Consider the following 20,930-nt stretch of genomic DNA (forward strand, 5'->3'; position numbering starts at 1 on the left):
GTTGTGAGGGCAGCAGAGTGTAGTATAACTCCCCACGGGAGGAGTATAGCCTCAGGCTAGTGAGTGTGGATGATAGGAGTGATGGTACACGAGCGCAGCAGGAACGACTCAGAGGCTTTGCAGTGCAGTTCAGGGTCTTTACTGATGGTGATAAGGCAGACCCTCCCGGGAGTACTGGCTAGCATAAGAGGCCTGGTCAGTCTGTGAGCAAACTGGAGTTCCCCTGGCCAGGTGGAGTTGTAGGCCTCCCCGACTATCTGCACTCTTCCTGGCTACCTTGCTGTAAGCGAGTGGAAGTAGCCCACGTCCCTGAGTGTTCCATGTGGTGCTCACCTGTATGGCTGGTGACTTGGGGCCTTCTGATAGCCCCCGCTCCTCGATTGCAGTGCTGGTCCCTTGCTCGTGACTGAGCCTCCGGGCTTCTATGGCCAGAGGACTTGAAATCCCCTGCCGGCGGGTTTCTGCTGCTGGGTATATATAAGTCCCCGCAACCTCGGACTCCTGTGTCCGGTTCTCAGAGTCTTCTGCCAGGACGAACTCCACTTAGCTCAAGTCCCTGGTCTTCAGCTCCTGCTCCTACAGAGCTCCTCGCTGTTACTTTCCCTGTGTCTGGAACTAACTCCAGGCTCTGACTTCACTAACCCCGCCCCAGATCCAGTTTATATAGGGCAGGTTCCTCCCCTATCTGGTCTGGGACAGGAGGTGTTGAATGTTTAAGGGCTCCGAACCAGGAAACCTCCCACTTGCTCTCAGACATAATATTTCTATTACAGTGGTAACCAGACCCCTGGGGTGCCACATATCCATCTATCTATCTCATATCTATCAATCTCATATCTATCTATCTTCTCCACTTTTTATCTGGTCTCAGGTATGACTTTCATATTACCCACGACTGTTACTTGCCACAGGTGAGTTTTAACGAGCATCACATGCTTGAAGCAAAGTTGTTTTTCCACAATTTTGGAAAAGTGCCAACAATTTTGTCCGGCCCATTTTTGGAGTTTTGTGTGAAATTATGTCCAATTTGCCTTTTTTTCCCATTTTTTTGTGCTGTTTCAATACACACAAAGGAAATAAATATTATAACAAATGTATAACAAAACATGTGTAATTGTAATAATTTTCTGGGAGAAATACTTCACTTTCTGGAACAATCTCAAGGTTGCTAAACACTTCCGGCCATGACTGTGTGTATATATGGGCCCTCAATAAACCATCCCTCTCAACGAAAAGGCCACAGCAAGGGTCAGGAATCGGTGGCCTTCCCTCTCCGAATCTTAGGGAGAGACGGTTGTGCTTCCAGCATCCACCTAGGCTGCCACCCCAGTGGAACTAATAGCAGGGTAGCCAACTGTCCAGAAATTCTTGGACAGTCCATAAAAATAGGGCACTTTTTTCCCTGTCCGTAAAAAAAAATGTGATGCGTCCATAATCTTTCTGAAGTTGGAGAGACTTGTTCAGATGGAGGGAGATGTAGGGGCATCATATTGTGTATAGGGAGATGTAGGGGCATCATATTGTGTATAGGTATCATATTGTGTATCTGCATGTGTGGGGACATCATACGGTGTATATGGAGCTGTGAGCACATCATACTGTATTTAGGGAACAATGAGGGAATCATACTGTATACAAGGAGCTGTGGAAACATAATGCTGTGTAAAGGGTCTGTGGGGTCATCATCTAATATACAGTACAGACCAAAAGTTTGGACACACCTTCTCATTTAAAGATTTTTCTGTATTTTCATGACTATGAAAATTGTACATTCACACTGAAGGCATCAAAACTATGAATTAACACATGTGAAATTATATACTTAACAAAAAAAGTGTAAAACAACTGAAAATATGTCTTATATTCTAGGTTCTTCAAAGTAGCCACCTTTTGCTTTGATGACTGCTTTGCACACTCTTGGCATTCTCTTGATGAGCTTCAAGAGGTAGTCACCGGAAATGGTTTTCACTTCACAGGTGTGCCCTGTCAGGTTTAATAAGTGGGAGTTCTTGCCTTATAAATGGGGTTCGGATCATCAGCTGTGTTGTGCAGAAGTCTGGTGGATACACAGCTGATAGTCCTACTAAATAGACTGTTAGAATTTGTATTATGGCAAGAAAAAAGCAGCTAAGTAAAGAAAAATGAGTGGCCATCATTACTTTAAGAAATGAAGGTCAGTCAATGCAAAAAATTGGTAAAACTTTGAAAGTGTCCCCAAGTGCAGATGCAAAAACCATCAAGCGCTGCAAGAAACTGGCTCACATGAGGACTGCCCCAGGAAAGGAAGACCAAGAGTCACCTCTGCTTCTGAGGATAAGTTTATCCGAGTCACCAGCCTCAGAAATCGCAGGTTAACAGCAGCTCAGATTAGAGACCAGGTCAATGCCACACAGAGTTCTAGCAGCAGACACATCTCTTCAACAACTGTTAAGAGGAGACTTTGTGCAGCAGGCCTTCATGGTAAAATAGCTGCTAGGAAACCACTGCTAAGGACAGGCAACAAGCAGAAGAGACTTATTTGGGCTAAAGAACACAAGGAATGGACATTAGACCAGTGGAAATCTGTGCTTTGGTCTGATGAGTCTAAATTTGAGATCTTTGGTTCCAACCACCGTGTCTTTGTGCGATGCAGAAAAGGTGAACGGATGGACTCTACATGTCTGGTTCCCACCGAGAAGCATGGAGGAGGAGGTGTGATGGTGTGGGGGTGCTTTGCTGGTGACACTGTTGGGGATTTATTCAAAATTGAAGGCATACTGAACCAGCATGGCTACAACAGCATCTTGCAGCGGCATGCTATTCCATCCGGTTTGCGTTTAGTTGGACCATCATTTATTTTTCAACAGGACAATGACCCCAAACACACCTCCAGGCTGTGTAAGGGCTATTTGACCAAGAAGGAGAATGATGGGGTGCTACGCCAGATGACCTGGCCTCCACAGTCACCAGACCTGAACCCAATCGAGATGATTTGGGGTGAGCTGGACCGCAGAGTGAAGGCAAAAGGGCCAACAAGAGCTAAGCATCTCTGGGAACTCCTTCAAGATTGTTGGAAGACCATTTCCATTGACTACCTCTTGAAGCTCATCAAGAGAATGCCAAGAGTGTGCAAAGCAGTCATCAAAGCAAAAGGTGGCTACTTTGAAGAACCTAGAATATAAGACATATTTTCAGTTGTTTCACACTTTTTTGTTAAGTATATAATTCCACATGTGTTAATTCATAGTTTTGATGCCTTCAGTGTGAATGTACAATTTTCATAGTCATGAAAATACAGAAAAATCTTGAAATGAGAAGGTGTGTCCAAACTTTTGGTCTGTACTGTATATAATCGTCTAATCCCGTCTGTCTGTCTGTCCTTCTGTCCAGGAAATCCTGCGTCGCTGATTGGTCCAGCCGCGGCCAATCAGCGACGCGGGATTTCAGAAAAAGATGGCGGCCGTTAGCAGCTCATCTGCCGCACGGAGGTCAGCGGCGATGCAGCCGGGAGATGACCGGCGCTAGCCGCTCATCTCCCGGCTGCTCGCAGCAGAAGTACCGCGACCGGCGGCGCTGCTGACCTCCATGCGGCTACCGTCGGGAGATCAATGGCTAGGGCCGCTGATCTCCCGACGGCAAGTGTGAAGCGAGGACCGGGGAGCGGCGCCGCCAGTCGGGATACTTCGGCTGTGAGCAGCCGGCCATCTCCCGGTTCCTCGCAGCGGAAGTACCCGCACAGGTAGCGTCGCTGCCCGTTCCTCAGTAATACGATTCGCTGATTGGTCGGAATCAGCGATATTGGCGCCGCGACCAATCAGCGATTTTGGCGCCACATTTAAACACCACTCTGTTGATTGCGCCTGGTCGGCCGCATACAGATTCTAGAATACCCGATGCGTTAGAATCGGGACACCATCTAGTACTGTATATAAAGAGCTGTGGGAGCCATCACACTATATATAGAGACCTGTGAAAAGCTAATGTGTTGATCCAGAGGAAGTCAAAAAACCCCATGAGGCAGATGCTGCTTGCCCAAAATTAGGGGAAAAATTCCTTCCCGACTCCACATATGGCAATCAGACTAGTTGCTTGGATCAACGTCCCATAACAAAATCTAGTATGAATAACCTGTAATGTTATTCAAGAAAGTCACACAGGACCTCCTTGAACTTTTTTTTAGAGAATTAAGTATTACAAGGTCATGTGGTAGAGAGTTCCATACCTCACACAATAAAACATTGCCATCTAACTTCCTTTAGACAAAGCGAATTAGGAGCTTGATGCTAGAGTAGTTGAATTAAAACTGAAAAAAATTATTAACACAGCAAAAAAGAGGAACAGTATTTATTCACCTGCCCAGGTCTCAAAACGAATGCACTAATCAGGATGAAGCAAACCATATAATAAAGGCAGGGGCAGCACAGGTGCAAAATACTGATGAGACAACCAACTCATAACCTACCAATTCTTGGAGGGGGTCATTGCTTAGTATTAAAACTGCACACAAAAAATGGCTTGTATAGGTCACTGGTCACACACAGATTGTTAGGGGAATGGTTGCAAACAACTTTATTAAATAATGGAAAGCAAACGAACCCGGGGTCCGCGATGCAGCCTGGAGGACTGCGGACGAACACCTTCCGGGTAAGAAGGTAAAACAACCAACTGAAATAACAATCCCCCCCCGTGTTACTGCACACCGGAACGGGAATAGGGATTCGCACTATCTCCGTTAACTGCACGAGAGATGTGCGACAAATAATGGAGCCGTAGCCCTGTTAACTGCACAGAGGCTACGCAGCAGGCGCTCGGATGCGTGTGTGATTCACGCCGGCTTATACGTGCTCCCAGCCAGCGTGCTACCGGACTGAGGAGTATCTCTCCACGTGGCTAACAGGCGGTGCCGGGAATACGGAGTCCGCAGTCTGCTCGGGGTGTATAGCGACCCCCTTGTTGGAGCCAGAGTGTCAGACGAAGCTACCTGCCTCCCTCCATCTAAGGCTGTCTATCCCCTGCTAAACCTGCCTGTCAGAAGCTATAACAGCAAAAGCACACGTGGAGCCGAAACGACCAAGCGTCCACACAGTAACACCAACTCAGCTCAATGATCAGAGCGCGCCGCCATGTTTGTGGGCGTGCTATTTAAATATTAAGCCCTGCCCACCGTCACATTATTGGTGACGTCACCCGCGACCAATCAGGCGGTGCCAGGTCACCGGATCAGCTGACTCCCAAACCACTAATCACGGTCCGCCATGTCACGGGCATGCTCAGTGCAGTGTATCCTGGACTTAGGCTGTAACAGCCCTGTTTCCCTCCGCAATCTATCCTTCATGTTGCTAGGAACAAAGACCCAAGAGACAGCTTGTACATCTCGTGCACCAGCTAGGCGTTGGGACCAATGACGATGCTGAGCAGCATCTGCCCTGGCTGGACTGGAATAGGAGACCACAGAATCCACTGATGATTCTGAACCCATTTCAGATCCAGAAAACACCTAACACAGATAGTGCTCAATATAGGGCTTACAGCCTATTAGTGACACTCATACTGTTAGATTAGGCAGGCTGCAAAGCACTATCTAAGTGCACCCCATGAGGACAGACCCCCTAGTTTACAAATCCAGCATTGATGGGCTTGTCTGAACCCTGAATAAAAATAACGTGCAAAATCTATATATGAGGTTCTGGTAGATATTTTGGCGCTGGTCACGCACAGTGTCTGGTTTACAGCCTATTAGTGACGCCCATACTATTAGATTAGGCGGGCTATGCTCCCCTCATACACCTTACCACGGTGTGTAGTGTGACATGGAGCTAAACCCCCTGTCTTCTTAAGAATAAGGCTGCGAAAAACCTTCTCTTTATTGATAGTAGAGAAACCTCCATACAGTAGATGCGGAAAACATACGATGAACCCCAGTATTGTACCACATAGATAGGGCTCTTACCGGCTAAGCTTGGAGCAGGCTGTGTGCACAGAGCCCAAGATACAAAACTGTAGGGATGTGGACTGTCTTACCCTGTTCCTGCCCCTGAAGACAACAAACACCTCATGTGAATACTGTCTTGCGGTTTTATATCTAAAAGTGATATGTGTCTTATGTAATGTATAATGGTGATGTAACAGCATGTGAAGTGTTAATGCATAATGTGAGTATAGCATAAGATAAGCTTAGGATACCATAAGACATAAGTATAACATAAACCCTAAAATACAAATTTTATTAAATCTCTTTAAAATCGGGACATGCGGCATAAAGATGATCCGCATCAGTATTGCACTTTATCAAGATAAGTTCCTTTTATTGTTTAGTCTTGTGATCATTTATGTCATTGATACCTCTATGGGTGATTAATTCCAGGGCTGGCTAGGGTTATCCAGGGATAGCCGCCGTGGAGCGGGGCGCCACAGTGTCAACATTAACTAGGGTGTCACCCTCCACTATAAGGCAGGTAATCAGCATCTAGGGTGTTGAACAGGGCTGATTGTAGCCTTTGTTTGGATGCCCGAATGTATCCTTTGGCTTGGAGGTCCAAAGATATTAGGAACGTTCTTGGGTGTTTTTATAAATTTGCACATTGTCACTTTATTCACTGTTGTCACTTTAATCATTTAGTACACACTGAGGATTGATTGTTTGATGTGATATCTGTACCAGTTTCTGGTAGACTGTCAGATCTTTGGTCTATGTAAGTACGAATAAGGGACTTTTAGGGTCTAGGGGCAGCTGCCGTTCAGCAAGGGTGCCATTGTCATCTATATGTAGGATGCCCATCTCCGTTGACATGCAGGTTCAGGCTAGGGTATCTATAGGGTGAGTTTTATTGAAGTACAGTGGGTACGGAAAGCATTCAGACCCCTTTAAATTTTTCACTCTTTGTTTCATTGCAGCCATTTGGTAAATTCTAAAAAGTTCATTTTTTCCTCTTTAAAGTACACTCTGCACCCCATGTTGACTGAAAAAAACAGAAATGTAGAAATTTTTGCAAATTTATTAAAAAAGGAAAACTGAAATATCACATGGTCATAAGTATTCAGACCCTTTGCTCATATTTAAGTCACATGCTGTCCATTTCCTTGTGATCCTCCTTGAGATGGTTCTACTCTTTCATTGGAGTCCAGCTGTGTTTAATTAAACTGATAGGACTTGATTTGGAAAGGCACACACCTGTCTATATAAGACCTCACAGCTCACAGTGCATGTCAGACCAAATGACCAGTATTGAGTAGAAGCCCCCTTTTGAGCTAGTGCATCCATGAGTCATCTTGGGAATGATGCAACAAGTTTTTCACACCTGGATTTGGGGTTCCTCTGCCATTCTTCCTTGCAGATCCTCTCCAGTTCTGTCAGGTTGGATGGTGAACGTTGGTGGACAGCCATTTTCAGGTCTCTCCAGAGATGTTCAATTGGGTTTAGGTCAGGGCTCTGGCTGGGCCAGTCTAGAATGGTCACAAAGTTGTTCTGAAGCCACTCCTTTGTTATTTTAACTGTGTGCATAGGGTCATTGTCTTGTTGGAAGGTGGACCTTCGGCCAAGTCTGAGGTCCAGAGCACTCTGGAAGAGGTTTTCATCCAGGATATCTGTGTACTTGGCCACATTCATGTTTCTTTCAATTCCAACCAGTCGTCCTGTCCCTGCAGCTGAAAAACACCCCCATGATGCTGCCACCACCATGTTTCACTGTTGGGATTGTATTGGGCAGGTGATGAGCAGTGCCTGGTTTTCTCCACACATACCCCTTAGAATTATCACCAAAAAGTTCTATCTTAGTCTCATCAGACCAAAGAATCTTATTTCTCATAGACTGGGAGTCCTTCATGTGTTTTTAAGCAAACTCTGTGCAGGCTTCCATATGTCTTGCACTGAGGAGAGGCTTCCGTTGGGCCACTCTGCCATAAAGGCTCGACTTGTGGAGGGCTGCAGTGATAGTTGACTTTATGCAACTTTCTCCCATCCCCCTACTGCATCTTTGGAGCTCAGCCACAGTGATCTTGGGGTTCATCTTTACCTCTCTCACCAAGGCTCTTCTCCCACGATTGCTCAGTTGAGCTGGACGGCCAGGTCTAGGAAGACTTCTGGTGGTCCCAAACTTTTTCCACTTAAGGATTATGGAGGCCACTGTGTTCTTAGGACCCTTGACTAATGCAGAAATTCTTTTGTAAACTTGGCCAGATCTGTGCCTTGCCACAATTCTGTCTCTAAGCTCCTTTGGCAGTGTCAGGATGCCAGGTTTAATTTTACTTTGCCAGTAGTTTTTCCCTTAGCCAAGATGGCTTCCATTGCCTCACTGGGGTCATGTGTTTCCTGCCTGTGGACCTACTTAAACTGCATGTGTTGCAATCATGCCTTGCCTGAGTATTGTGTGCTTTTAGCTTTCTACTCACCTGTGCTAGCCCTCTGAATAGAGTCTTGCTGACTTTGTGTTTACTCCTAGTCATCCGCTGAAAGGATTGCTGCCTGAATCCTCTGCTAAGGGGACTTCTGCTGAAAGGAACCGCTGGCTGTTGTTCACTCACGCTGGGATCTCTGAACTTTTGTCTTCCTGAAGAAAACTTCTCCTGGATCTCTACACCTCTGGTATAGTCACCATCTTGCTCTGTGTTTAAATACCCGGCTCCAGCTCTGCTTAAGACATCGCTGTTTCCTCCTCTGCACCTCCTGCATTCTTCAATATCCAGATCCATATTCCAGTTTGTCTTCTCTTCTGCACTACGTGAGTCCACAATCAACTGAGGAATGCCTACGTCTGCTTACTATCCTTATTTCTGTTTGCATATTACTGTACCTAAGTAAACTTGGACTATCGTTAACGTTTACATACCCTAATAGTAATGAAGGCCGTGCCTTACAGATTAGGTTCTAAGAAGTATTGTTTGGAATGAACTTACCTTCATAAACTGTTTGCTGTGATCTTTTGCACTTGAGTTTAAAATAGACTTTCACACTACTCTTGTCTCAGTCTCTGCTTTTGGCCCACGCCTTTGGACTTCAGGGTATCTACTAACATCGTAACAGGCAGTTCCTTTGAGCTCATGATTCTCATTTGGTCTGACATGCACTGTGAGCTGTGAGGTCTTATATAGACAGGTGTGTGCCTTTCCAAATCAAGTCCTATCAGTTTAATTAAACACAGCTGGACTCCAATGAAAGAGTAGAACCATCTCAAGGAGGATCACAAGGAAATGGACAGCATGTGACTTAAATATGAGCAAAGGGTCTGAATACTTATGACCATGTGATATTTCAGTTTTCCTTTTTTAATAAATTTGCAAAAATTTCTACATTTCTGTTTTTTTTTCAGTCAAGATGGGGTGCACAGTGTACTTTAATGAGAAAAAAAATGAACTTTTTAGAATTTACCAAATGGCTGCAATGAAACAAAGAGTGAAAGATGTAAAGGGGTCTGAATGCTTTCCGTACCCACTGTATATAGTACTCAATGTTCCAGGCAGTGGGAGGCATTACTGGGATCCAGAGCAGTCGCTCCAGTCACGTCCAGAGCCTAAGGTCTGGCATAGGAGCTGCCGGACACTTTGTGTGCTCTGAAGTACAAAGGAAGATGGACAGGGACCTGCATAGATGGAAGTTGAAGGCCAGTCCCGGGTGCACTGCAGAGGTGGACGAGAAATACAGGATGAGCTAGCAACAGGGCTGAAGAGGAGTTATGCTAAGAAGGAGGATAATGTGAATTGCTGTGCCTTATCCCATCTGTACCCACCTGATGAACTTGAACTGTCAAGTATATGTTTGACTGTTACAAAGAACTTCGTGTCCCCTAAATTGTGTGCGGCGGCTTCTGAGGACAGAAGCCTGAAGGCAGTGGAGGCCTGCGGCCTACAAGAGAGTGTGCTGCACCCCACACCCTAGAGCACACTGGGACTGGGACACCCATTGTCTGTAAAGTGCCAGAGCGAAATCAGACCGACGTTCAGTCACGACTACCGCTCTGTGCCACTTTACAAGATGAGTGATAAGGGAACTTCTCCATCAGAAGAGAAGAGGAAATAATGGTCGCTGCCCAAACTGTGACAAGAACAGGACCACAATGCAACAAGAACTGTCTCACAATGCTCTTGGAACTTTCCCATAATGCATTGCAAATTGAAACTAGAGCAAATACATTAAATCACTAGCAGACAGTGCAGTTATCAAACAATAAAAAAGAGACAGGATTCAAATGCAAGCAACATAATGTCAGAACTGATATACACATAAAGTGACTAGATTCCCTGGATAGCTAAATTCGCTGCTGAGGCAAGAACACGGGCTGCCCAGCACTATTTAAGTGCACCCCATGAAGATAGACACTCTAATTTACAAGGCCATAACATATAGGTGCATCTCACAAAATTAGAATATCATCAAAAAGTTAATTTATTTCAGTTCTTCAATGCAAAAAGTGAACCTCATATATTATATAGAGTCATTACAAACACAGTGATCTATTTCAAGTGTTTATTTCTGTTAATGTTGATGATTATGGCTTATAGCCAATGAAAACACAAAAGTCATTAACTCAGTAAATTAAAATAATTACCAAAAAACACCTGCAAAGACTTCCTAAGCATTTAAAAAGGTCCCTTAGTCTGTTTTAGTAGGCTCCACAATCATGACAATCATGATGAAGACTGCTGGCTTGACAGATGTCCAGAGTTCCAATTTTCATTTGAAATCAAGGTCCCAGAGTCTGGAAGAAGAGTGGAGAGGCCACAATCCAAGCTGCTTGAGGTCTAGTGTGAAGTTTCCACAATCAGTGATGGTTTGGGGAGCCGTGTCATCTGCTGGTGTAGGTCCACTGTGTTTTTTCAACACAAAAGTCAGCGCAGCCGTCTACCAGGAAATTTTAGAGCACTTCATGCTTCCCTCTGCCACAGTATCAAGCTACCAGGGGGGCAAAGGGGGCGGTGGCCCCGGGCCCCTCGCTCTTAGGGGGCCCATCCAGGGCTACGCCAGTGTAACTGTATCTAGCATGCCCCTGGTGTCAGCATCGGGCCCCACTGCCCGCCACCGCCGCAAGTTTACTGATGAGAGAGGGAGCGCGGATCTCTCTCCCATTAGTCCCTTCTGTGACTGACGTCTCTGACATCATCACTTGGCGCCCAGCCCGCTGTGCTGAAGATGTGTGCGTGCTGGGTGCTCTGAGCAGCGAGGGAACCAGGAGGAGAGATGAGTACTGTTTATTTATTTTTTGCCGGGTGGGGGGCGGCATTATATTACAGACTCTGCCTATGGGAAGGGGGAGGTGCATTATACTACAGACTCTGCCTATGGGGGAGCATTATCCTAAAGACTCTGCCCACAGAGAGGGGGGGGCATTATAGTAAAGACTCTGCCTATGGGGAGGGGGGGCATTATACTACAGACTGTCTATGGGGAGGGGGGGAGCATTATACTAAAGCCTCTGTCTATGGGGGGGCATTCTACTACAGACTCTGCCTATGGGGGGCATTATACTACAGACTCTGTTTATGAGCAGGGGAGAGCAGTAGACTACAGACTCTGCCTATGGGGGGACATTGTACTACAGACTCTACCTATAAGAGGGGGAGCATTATACTACAGACTCTGCCTATGGGGGGTGCATTTTACTACAGACTCTGCCTATAGGTGGGGCATTATACTACAGATGCTGCCTATGAGATGGGGGGGGGCATTATATCACAGACTCTGCCTATGAGGAGGGGGGGCACATTATACTACAGACTCTGCCTATGGGGGCGCATTATACTATACGAAGGACTATGGGGAGTGCATTATACTATATTGAGGACTATCTGGTGCATTATACTATATGTACTCTATTTATACAGTGTGGGAGATAATGTGGGTTCTTTGAACAGTGTGGGGGCCATCATACAGTGTGGGAGATAATGTGGGATCTTTGTATGGTGTGGAGGCCATCATACAGTGTGGGAGCCATCAGCTTGGGGGCTACTAAGGGGTCAGTATACTGTGTGGGGGTACTATACAGTGAGGGGGAATTATATAGTGAATAGGAGAACATCATACTGGTTAGAGCGGAGCTCTACATGGGGGGAGACTCAGGACATTATTAAATCTTAGGTGGGCACTTATTGTTATAGGGGAACTCAGGTTATCGTGACTGTCGAAGGGGCACTATTACTTTCTAGGGGGCACAATGTGGGCACTGTTTTCTAGGACACTTGCACACGGCATTACTTTATTTTAGAGGTTTGTTTTACCATCTAGAGGGCACACAGTAGGTGCAGTAATAGGGACACATTTTGCAGCAGAGGCTCAGTATTGGGGTATCAGCAGGACGAGAAGTTTGTGCAGGTTGGGGATAGATGTGGTCAGTGCCTGAAATGTAAGGAGTCAAATGTGTCTTTGTTGTGATCTCTGCATACCTGAGACTCTGAGTCCTGGCTGGAGAAGTTGTCGTGTCGGTCTGGGCCAGATGGAAAAGACGGGAAAAGTGAACAATTTAATCAGAAAGAACGTCAGCTGTAAGGTACTATATATAACTGAGCTGTGATCTCTTATATGTTCTGCAGGACTGGCATCTATCAATATATGTCACCATATGGCGGTAATATCAGTGCTGGTCTTTGTATAGAGATTATTTTTAGTAACAGCGCGGTCATCTGCTGAGGTTTTCCTACATCAACTATCTGGGTGCGCCGCTATAGTTGGAATCAGGGTTACCTGGTTAGAGGCCCACTCAGAAGTTTCGGCCCCCTGAACCAAAACCTTAGCTACGCCAAGCTTTTTGGAGATGGACATTTCATTTTCCAGCAGGACTTGGCCCCTGTCCACACTGACAAAAGTACTAATACCTGGTTTAAAACAACAGTATCACTGTGCTTGATTGGCCAGCAAACTCACCTGACCTTAACCCCATAAAGAATCTATGGGGTATTGTCAAGAGGAAAATGAGAGACACCAGACCCAACAATGCAGACGAGCTGAAGGCTTCTATCAAAGCCACCTGGGCTTCCATAACCCCTCAGCAGTGCCACAGGCTGATCCCTCCATGCCACATTGCCGCATTGATGCAGTAATTGATGTAAAAGGAGCCCCGACCAAGTATTGACGGCATTTATTGAACATACATTTCAGTAGGACAACATTTTGGATTTTGAAAACATTTTTCAAGCTGTTGTTATAAGGTATTCTAATTAATTGAAATAATGACTTTTGAGTTTTCATTGGCTGTAAGCCATAATCATCAACATTAACAGAAATAAACACGTGAAATAGATCACTCTGTTTGTAATGGCTCTATATAATATATGAGTTTCACGTTTTGTATTGAAGAACTGAAATAAATTAACTTTTATGGTGATATTCTAATTTTGTGAGATGCACCTGTAGATGGGCTTGGCTGCACCCTGAATAAAAATAGCATGTAAAAAATATATATGATATATATGAGGTATTGGTCGATATTTTGGCCAAAATATACAAGCTCGCAACCTGCTCAAGGGTCCTCATACTTGCGAGTCCCTACACTAACATTAAAAGCAAAGTCACAAAAACAAGGAATTAAAGTTCCCACCAAAATTCAAGAATTAACACCGCAAATACAGCAACAATAATTACAAGGATGCAGCAAACCCATATAATGAAGAAGTCAGCAACACAGGTGCAAAATATTGATGAGACAACCACTCACAACCTACCAATTCATGGAGGGGGTGATAGCTTAGTATTAAAACTGCACACAAATAAGCCTTGTATAGGGCACTGGTCACACATAGGTAGTGCACAATATCTGGCTTACAGCCTATTAGTGAAGCCCAAACTATTAGATTAGGCGGGCTGCCCAGCACTTTTTAAGTACACCCCATGAAGACAGACACCCTAGTTTACAAGGCCAACATTGATGGGTCTGGCTGCACCCTGAATAAAAATAACGTGCAAAAAATATATATGATATATATGAGGTATTAGTAAATATTTTGGCCAAAATACACAAGCTCGCAACCCGCGTCAAGGGTCCTCATACTTGCGAGTCCCTACACTAACATTAAAAGCAAAGACAAATTTAAATTCCCACCAAAATTCAAGAATTAACACAGGAAAAAAGGGCAACAGTGTTTACCTGCCTAGGTCTCAGTACTAATCATACCATATAATAACGATGACAGCAACACAGGTGCAAAATACTGATGCGACAACCACTCACATATTACCAATTAATGGAGGGGGGTGATTACATAGTATTAAAACTGCACACAAAATTATATGGGATTGCTACATCCTAATAGTGCATTAGTTCTGAGATCTGGGCAGGTAAATGCTATATTAATAATTGATTTTTTGGGGAAAGTTAAATTCTCTTTTGTTGGCTTTACTTTTAATCTAACTGAAATACACATAAGCTTTTTTCCTAAACATTAGGATCTGTTTAGAGCCATCAGCTCAAAAAGGCTTCCTTTGACAGACTTGGCATAAGCAGGTCAAAAGGAACCCTGATCTTTACCATTACACCCCTTTACAGGAATGGAGACTTACCACATGCTCAGGGTTGCATCTACAGAGTAGCTGCTGGCCAGAGGAGCGAGCTTGAGGCTATAACTCTAACTAAAGCTTTTTTATTACTAAATGATGGGTTCTGTCTAAGGCCATTGGCTCAAAAAGACTTCCTCGGACAGACTTGGCGCAAGCTACTCCATTCTGCAGATCCCAAGGGAACCCTGGCCTTTACCATTACACCCCTGTACAGGGATAGATACTTACCATAGGCCCAGGGCTGCATCTACAGAGTAGCTGCTGGCCGGAGGAGCGAGCTTGAGGCTATAGTGGTTGATTCAACTCTAACTAGAGCTTTTTTTTCCTAAATACTGGGATCTGTTTAAGGCTGTTGGCTCAAACAGACTTCCTCGGACAGACTTGGCGCAAGCTACTCCATTCTGCAGATCCCAAGGGAACCCTGGTTTTTACCATTACACACCTGTACAGGGATAGATACTTACCATAGGCCCAGGGTTGCATCTACAGAGTAGCTGCTGCCCGGAGGAGTGCGCTTGAGGCTTGAGTAGTTGAATCAATCCTAACTAAAGAAAAACCTATCTAATGACACTTTCTTGTTAGGACCTGTCTGAGGCCTATGGCTCAAAAAAGATTCTTTGGAAAGACTTGGCAAAAGCCAGTCTATCCTACAGGTTCCAAAGGAACTCTTGCCTTCACTCTTACAGCCCTGTACAGTGATAAAGACTTATTACAGGGCCTTGATTGCATCTACATAGTAGATGCTGACTGGAGGGGCAAACTTAAAGTTAGAATGGTTCAGCCAACCCTAACTATTGCTACTTTCTTAAATGTTAGGATATTTCTGAGGCCATTGGCTCAAACAGGCTTCCTTGGACAGACTTGGCGCAAAACACACCATTTCTGATGTTTCCAAATGAACCCTGGGCTTCACCCTTGAACCTCTATACAGGGACCGTTTCATAGTTTTAAGGTTGAAAGACACAAGTCTGTCAAGTTCAACCTAAAAGCTAATGTGTTGATCCAGAGGAAGGCAAAAACCCCATGAGGCAGATGCTAATTGCCCCATATTAGGGGAAAAATTCCTTCCCGACTCCACATATGGCAATCAGACTAGTTCCCTGGATCAACGTCCCATAACAAAATCTAGTACGGATAACCTGCAATTTTATATTATTTAAGAAAGGCACACACATGCCCTCCTTGAATTTTTTTTAGAAAATTAAGTATTTCAATTTCATGTGGTAGAGAGTTTCATAACCTCATTGCTCACACAATAAAAATTTGCCAACTAACTTCCTTTAGACAAAGTGAATTAGGATCTTTATGCTAGAGTAATTGAATTAACTCTAACTGAAATAGATTAATGCTTTTTTCCTAAATGTTGAAATTTGTTTAAATCCATCAGCTCAAAAAGGCTTTCTCGGACAGACTTGGCGCAAGCTACTCCATTCTGCAGATCCCAAGGGAATCCTGGCCTTTACCATTACACCCCTGTACAGGGATAGATACTTACCATAGGCCCAGGGCTGCATCTACAGAGTAGCTGCTGGCCGGAGGAGCGAGCTTGAGGCTATAGTGGTTGATTCAACTCTAACTAAAGCTTTTTTTTCCTAAATACTGGGATCTGTTTAAGGCTGTTGGCTCAAACAGACTTCCTCGGACAGACTTGGCGCAAGCTACTCCATTCTGCAGATCCCAAGGGAACCCTGGTTTTTACCATTACACACCTGTACAGGGATAGATACTTACCATAGGCCCAGGGTTGCATCTACAGAGTAGCTGCTGGCCGGAGGAGTGCGCTTGAGGCTTGAGTAGTTGAATCAATCCTAACTAAAGAAAAACCTATCTAATGCCACTTTCTTGTTAGGACCTGTCTGAGGCCTATGGCTCAAAAAAGCTTCTTTGGAAAGACTTGGCAAAAGCCAGTCTATCCTACAGGTTCCAGAGGAACTCTGGCCTTCACTCTTACAGCCCTGTACAGCGATAAAGACTTATTACAGGGCCTTGATTGCATCTACATAGTAGATGCTGACTGGAGGGGCAAACTTAAGGCTAGAATGGTTCAGCCAACCCTAACTATTGCTACTTTCTAAAATGTTAAGATATTTCTGAGGCCGTTGGCTCAAACAGGCTTCCTTGGACAGACTGGGCGCAAAACACACCATTTCTGATGTTTCCAAATGAACCCTGGGCTTCACCCTTGAACCTCTATACAGGGACCGTTTCATAGTTTTAAGGTTGAAAGACACAAGTCCATCAAGTTCAACCTAAAAGCTAATGTGTTGATCCAGAGGAAGGCAAAAACCCCATGAGGCAGATGCTAATTGCCCCATATTAGGGGAAAAATTCCTTCCCGACTCCACATATGGCAATCAGACTAGTTCCCTGGATCAACGTCCCATAACAAAATCTAGTACGGATAACCTGCAATTTTATATTATTCAAGAAAGGCACACACATGCCCTCCTTGAATTTTTTTTAGAAAATTAAGTATTTCAATTTCATGTGGTAGAGAGTTTCATAACCTCATTGCTCACACAAAAAAAATTTGCCAACTAACTTCCTTTAGACAAAGTGAATTAGGATCTTTATGCTAGAGTAATTGAATTAACTCTAACTGAAATAGATTAATGCTTTTTTCCTAAATGTTGAAATTTGTTTAAATCCATCAGCTCAAAAAGGCTTTCTCGGACAGACTTGGCGCAAGCTACTCCATTCTGCAGATCCCAAGGGAACCCTGGCCTTTACCATTACACCCCTGTACAGGGATAGATACTTACCATAGGCCCAGGGCTGCATCTACAGAGTAGCTGCTGGCCGGAGGAGCGAGCTTGAGGCTATAGTGGTTGATTCAACTCTAACTAAAGCTTTTTTTTCCTAAATACTGGGATCTGTTTAAGGCTGTTGGCTCAAACAGACTTCCTCGGACAGACTTGGCGCAAGCTACTCCATTCTGCAGATCCCAAGGGAACCCTGTTTTTTACCATTACACCCCTGTACAGGGATAGATACTTACCATAGGCCCAGGGTTGCATCTACAGAGTAGCTGCTGGCCGGAGGAGTGCGCTTGAGGCTTGAGTAGTTGAATCAATCCTAACTAAAGAAAAACCTATCTAATGCCACTTTCTTGTTAGGACCTGTCTGAGGCCTATGGCTCAAAAAAGCTTCTTTGGAAAGACTTGGCAAAAGCCAGTCTATCCTACAGGTTCCAAAGGAACTCTGGCCTTCACTCTTTCAGCTCTGTACAGCGATAAAGACTTATTGCAGGGCCTTGATTGCATCTACATAGTAGATACTGACTGGAGGGGCAAACTTAAGGCTAGAATGGTTCAGCCAACCCTAACTATTGCTACTTTCTTTAATGTTAGGATATTTCTGAGGCCGTTGGCTCAAACAGGCTTCCTTGGACAGACTGGGCGCAAAACACACCATTTCTGATGTTTCCAAATGAACCCTGGGCTTCACCCTTGAACCTCAATACATGGACAGTTTCATAGTTTTAAGGTTGAAAGACACAAGTCCATCAAGTTCAACCTAAAAGCTAATGTGTTGATCCAGAGGAAGGCAAAAACCCCATGAGGCAGATGCTAATTGCCCCATTTTAGGGGAAAAATTCCTTCCCGACTCCACATATGGCAATCAGACTAGTTCCCTGGATCAACGTCCCATAATAAGATCTATTACCACTAACCTGAAATGTTATATTATTCAAGGAACATTTTTCATCAAGCAGTTTTCACCGGAAATGTGTTGCACAACTGTTTGAATCTCAGTAAATTCCTGCACAACTTACATTTAAATACTCTGACCTTTTTACACCCACTCTTTTAACTTCTTAAATAGTGAACAGAGCTTATCTGGACCGCTTGTGGCTTAGCTTTACCTGAAAACTTATTACAAATTAGGCTGGAAAAGTGGTGTAAACTAGGACTGAAATTGACTCCATCTTTTGACTGGAGTACATTTCTTGAGGTGTAGTACGTCAGCTTTAAGGGGATATTTCAATAAATGAATGACCCTGGCTGCAGGTATAAAGAATCAAACTGTGCTGTCCTGACCCATTCCTGGGATTGTGTATGGCACTGACATCACCTCAATACTGCCGCAGCCAACAAATGTAATCAGACGGACTGCCCAGCTGAGCGCACTGAGCTGCTGCAGCTCTGAGATGGTGGAACCTCTTTTTTTTAATTAAATGACCTGCAGCTAGGGACATTCATTTATTGAAAGGGAACAACCCCTTTAAGGATGAGTCAAGTTCATTAAGAGGTTTAGTCTTTTTAATGAATTTGGTGCACGTTCCTCCAATAGGCGCTTCATGAATGCTGGTATAGAAATCCACCAGCCTTGATGAATCGGCCACCATAGGTTTACATGGCATGAGCATATACAGAACAGTTGTGTAGTATACGTTACCAGGCCCTCATGATGCTCTTGGTCCTGGATGGCCTTCCACAGTCTGCTTTCTTGCTTCATCATCTTGAAGGGCTCCACTTTCTTTTCTTCTGGCTGGCATGGTGCGGCTCTATCATCCTGCTCCTTTAACACGAAGGGACGAATGACTGTAAAGCTGCCAGGAGCGTTTTTTTATCCCCTTAGATCATTGTGACACCACAAAGTGATGACATAGACAAGTGGGTGAGGCGCCTTTATTCAGTCATCGGGTGTGGTCAGAAGAAATTAGCATATTCCATGATGTTACTACAATGAGAACAGACATGAACATTCTATTCGGAACCCGACCGCCATTATCAGCGGAACCTTCACTGCTGTCAGATTGGCACTAAAAACAAAAAGAGACCGCGGTGAACCTGGACAGTAACAATCTACAGGGACAGTGACTGCTAAGCGGACTTCATGTCAGATGTTATGCAGTTTTGTCAGAAAAAAAAACAATAAAATATATAAAAGACAGGCTCCAATAAACCTTAAACACTGGGCTGTAGTCACAGATTCTCCTTCCACCTGCAGCACATTGCTCCCCTGCCTAACCCTCCCCGTCCTGCAGCATGTTTCTCACCGCTTAATTCTCCCACTCCTGCAGCACATCACTCCCCTGTCTAAACCTCCCCCTCTTGCGGCACATTGCTCCCGTCTAATCCTCCCCTCCTTGCAGCACATTGTGCCCTTTCTAAATCTCCCCCTTCCTGCACCACATCACCCACTGCCAAATCCCCTCTTGCACCACATCGCCCTCTGCCAAATCCTGCACTTCCTGCAGCATATCGCTCCCTGCCTAATCCTCTCCTATTGCATTACATCACTCCCCTGCATAAGCCACCTCTTCCTGCAGCACATCGCTTCCCTGCCTAAGCCTCCCCCTCCTGCATTACATCACTCCCCTGCATAATCCTCCTCTCCCTGCAGCACAGCGCTCCCTGCCTAATCCTCCTCTCCCTGCAGCACACCACTCCCCTGGCTAATCTTCCCCCTCCTGCAGCACATCGCTCCCCTGACCCCCTCTTACGTGACATCTTTTCTATCAGTTACATTTGTGAAGTAACTGCTGTCTCCTGTGAGCAGTGGAGAGCGAAGCTGAGAGCCAGGAGGCTCTGCCCCTCTGCCCCTTCTTGCCACATCATCATCCATCTACATCAGGGCTGTCAAACTCAAATATATAGAGGGCCAAAAGGAAGAGTTTAACTCAGAAAAATAAGTCAACACTTTATCAGATGTTTCTGTGAAAACTTGAGTACAACAAATAAGATTTTGTTATTTTCCCTCAGTTATAAAAAAAATAGTTATGAGAAAAGTGTGACAAAAAGGAGTCATAAAATGCACCAAAATGAAATATCACAATTTATGGCTCAAATTGAGGTGAAGCAAGGAAGAGGTTGAGCTTAGCTAATGAGATGCATCAAACATACAGGTGCTTCTCACAAAATTAGAATATCATCAAAAAGTTTATTTATTTCAGTTCTTCAATCCAAAAAGTGAAACTCATATATTATACAGAGTCATTACAGAGTGATCTATTTCAAGTGTTTATTTCTGTTAATGTTGATAATGATGGCTTACAGCCAATGAAAACACAAAAGTCATTATCTCAGTAAATTAGAATAATTAACAAAAAACACCTGCAAAGGCTTCTTACGCATTTAAAAAGGTCCCTTTGTCTGTTTCAGTAGGCTCCACAATCATGGGGAAGACTGATGACTTGACAGATGTCCAGAAGGCAGTCATTGACACACTCCACAAGGAGTGTAAACCACAAAAGGTCATTGCTAAAGAAGCTGGCTGTTAACAGAGTGCTGTATCCAAGCATATTTATGGAAAGTTGAGTGGAAAGAAAAAGTGTGGTAGGAAGAGGTGCACAAGCAACCGGGATAACCGCAGCCTTGAAAAGATTGTTAAGGAAAGGCCATTCAAACATTTGGGGAAGATTCACAAGGAGTGGACTGCTGCTGGAGTCATTGCTTCAAGAGCCACCACACACAGACGTATCCAAGACATGGGCTACAAGTGTCACATTCCTTGTGTCGAGCCACTC

At 44.5% G+C, this 20,930-nt stretch overlaps 1 long non-coding RNA gene across 1 annotated transcript in view; it reads left to right on the plus strand.

The window, feature by feature from the left end:
* The window catches only part of LOC141220797 (uncharacterized), a 45,709-nt gene extending 36,946 nt beyond the window's left edge, over positions 1–8,763 (plus strand). Inside the window, exon 3 of the long non-coding RNA XR_012288938.1 lies at positions 8,418–8,763. This is a non-coding gene — a long non-coding RNA (uncharacterized lncRNA). The remainder of the gene's footprint in view (positions 1–8,417) is intronic.
* Positions 8,764–20,930: the final 12,167 nt, after the last annotated feature.

The sequence above is a fragment of the Phyllobates terribilis genome, unplaced genomic scaffold (genome assembly GCF_046119375.1).
Source record: "Phyllobates terribilis strain yellow unplaced genomic scaffold, ASM4611937v1 Scaffold_299__1_contigs__length_2334479, whole genome shotgun sequence".
NCBI lineage: Eukaryota > Metazoa > Chordata > Amphibia > Anura > Dendrobatidae > Phyllobates > Phyllobates terribilis.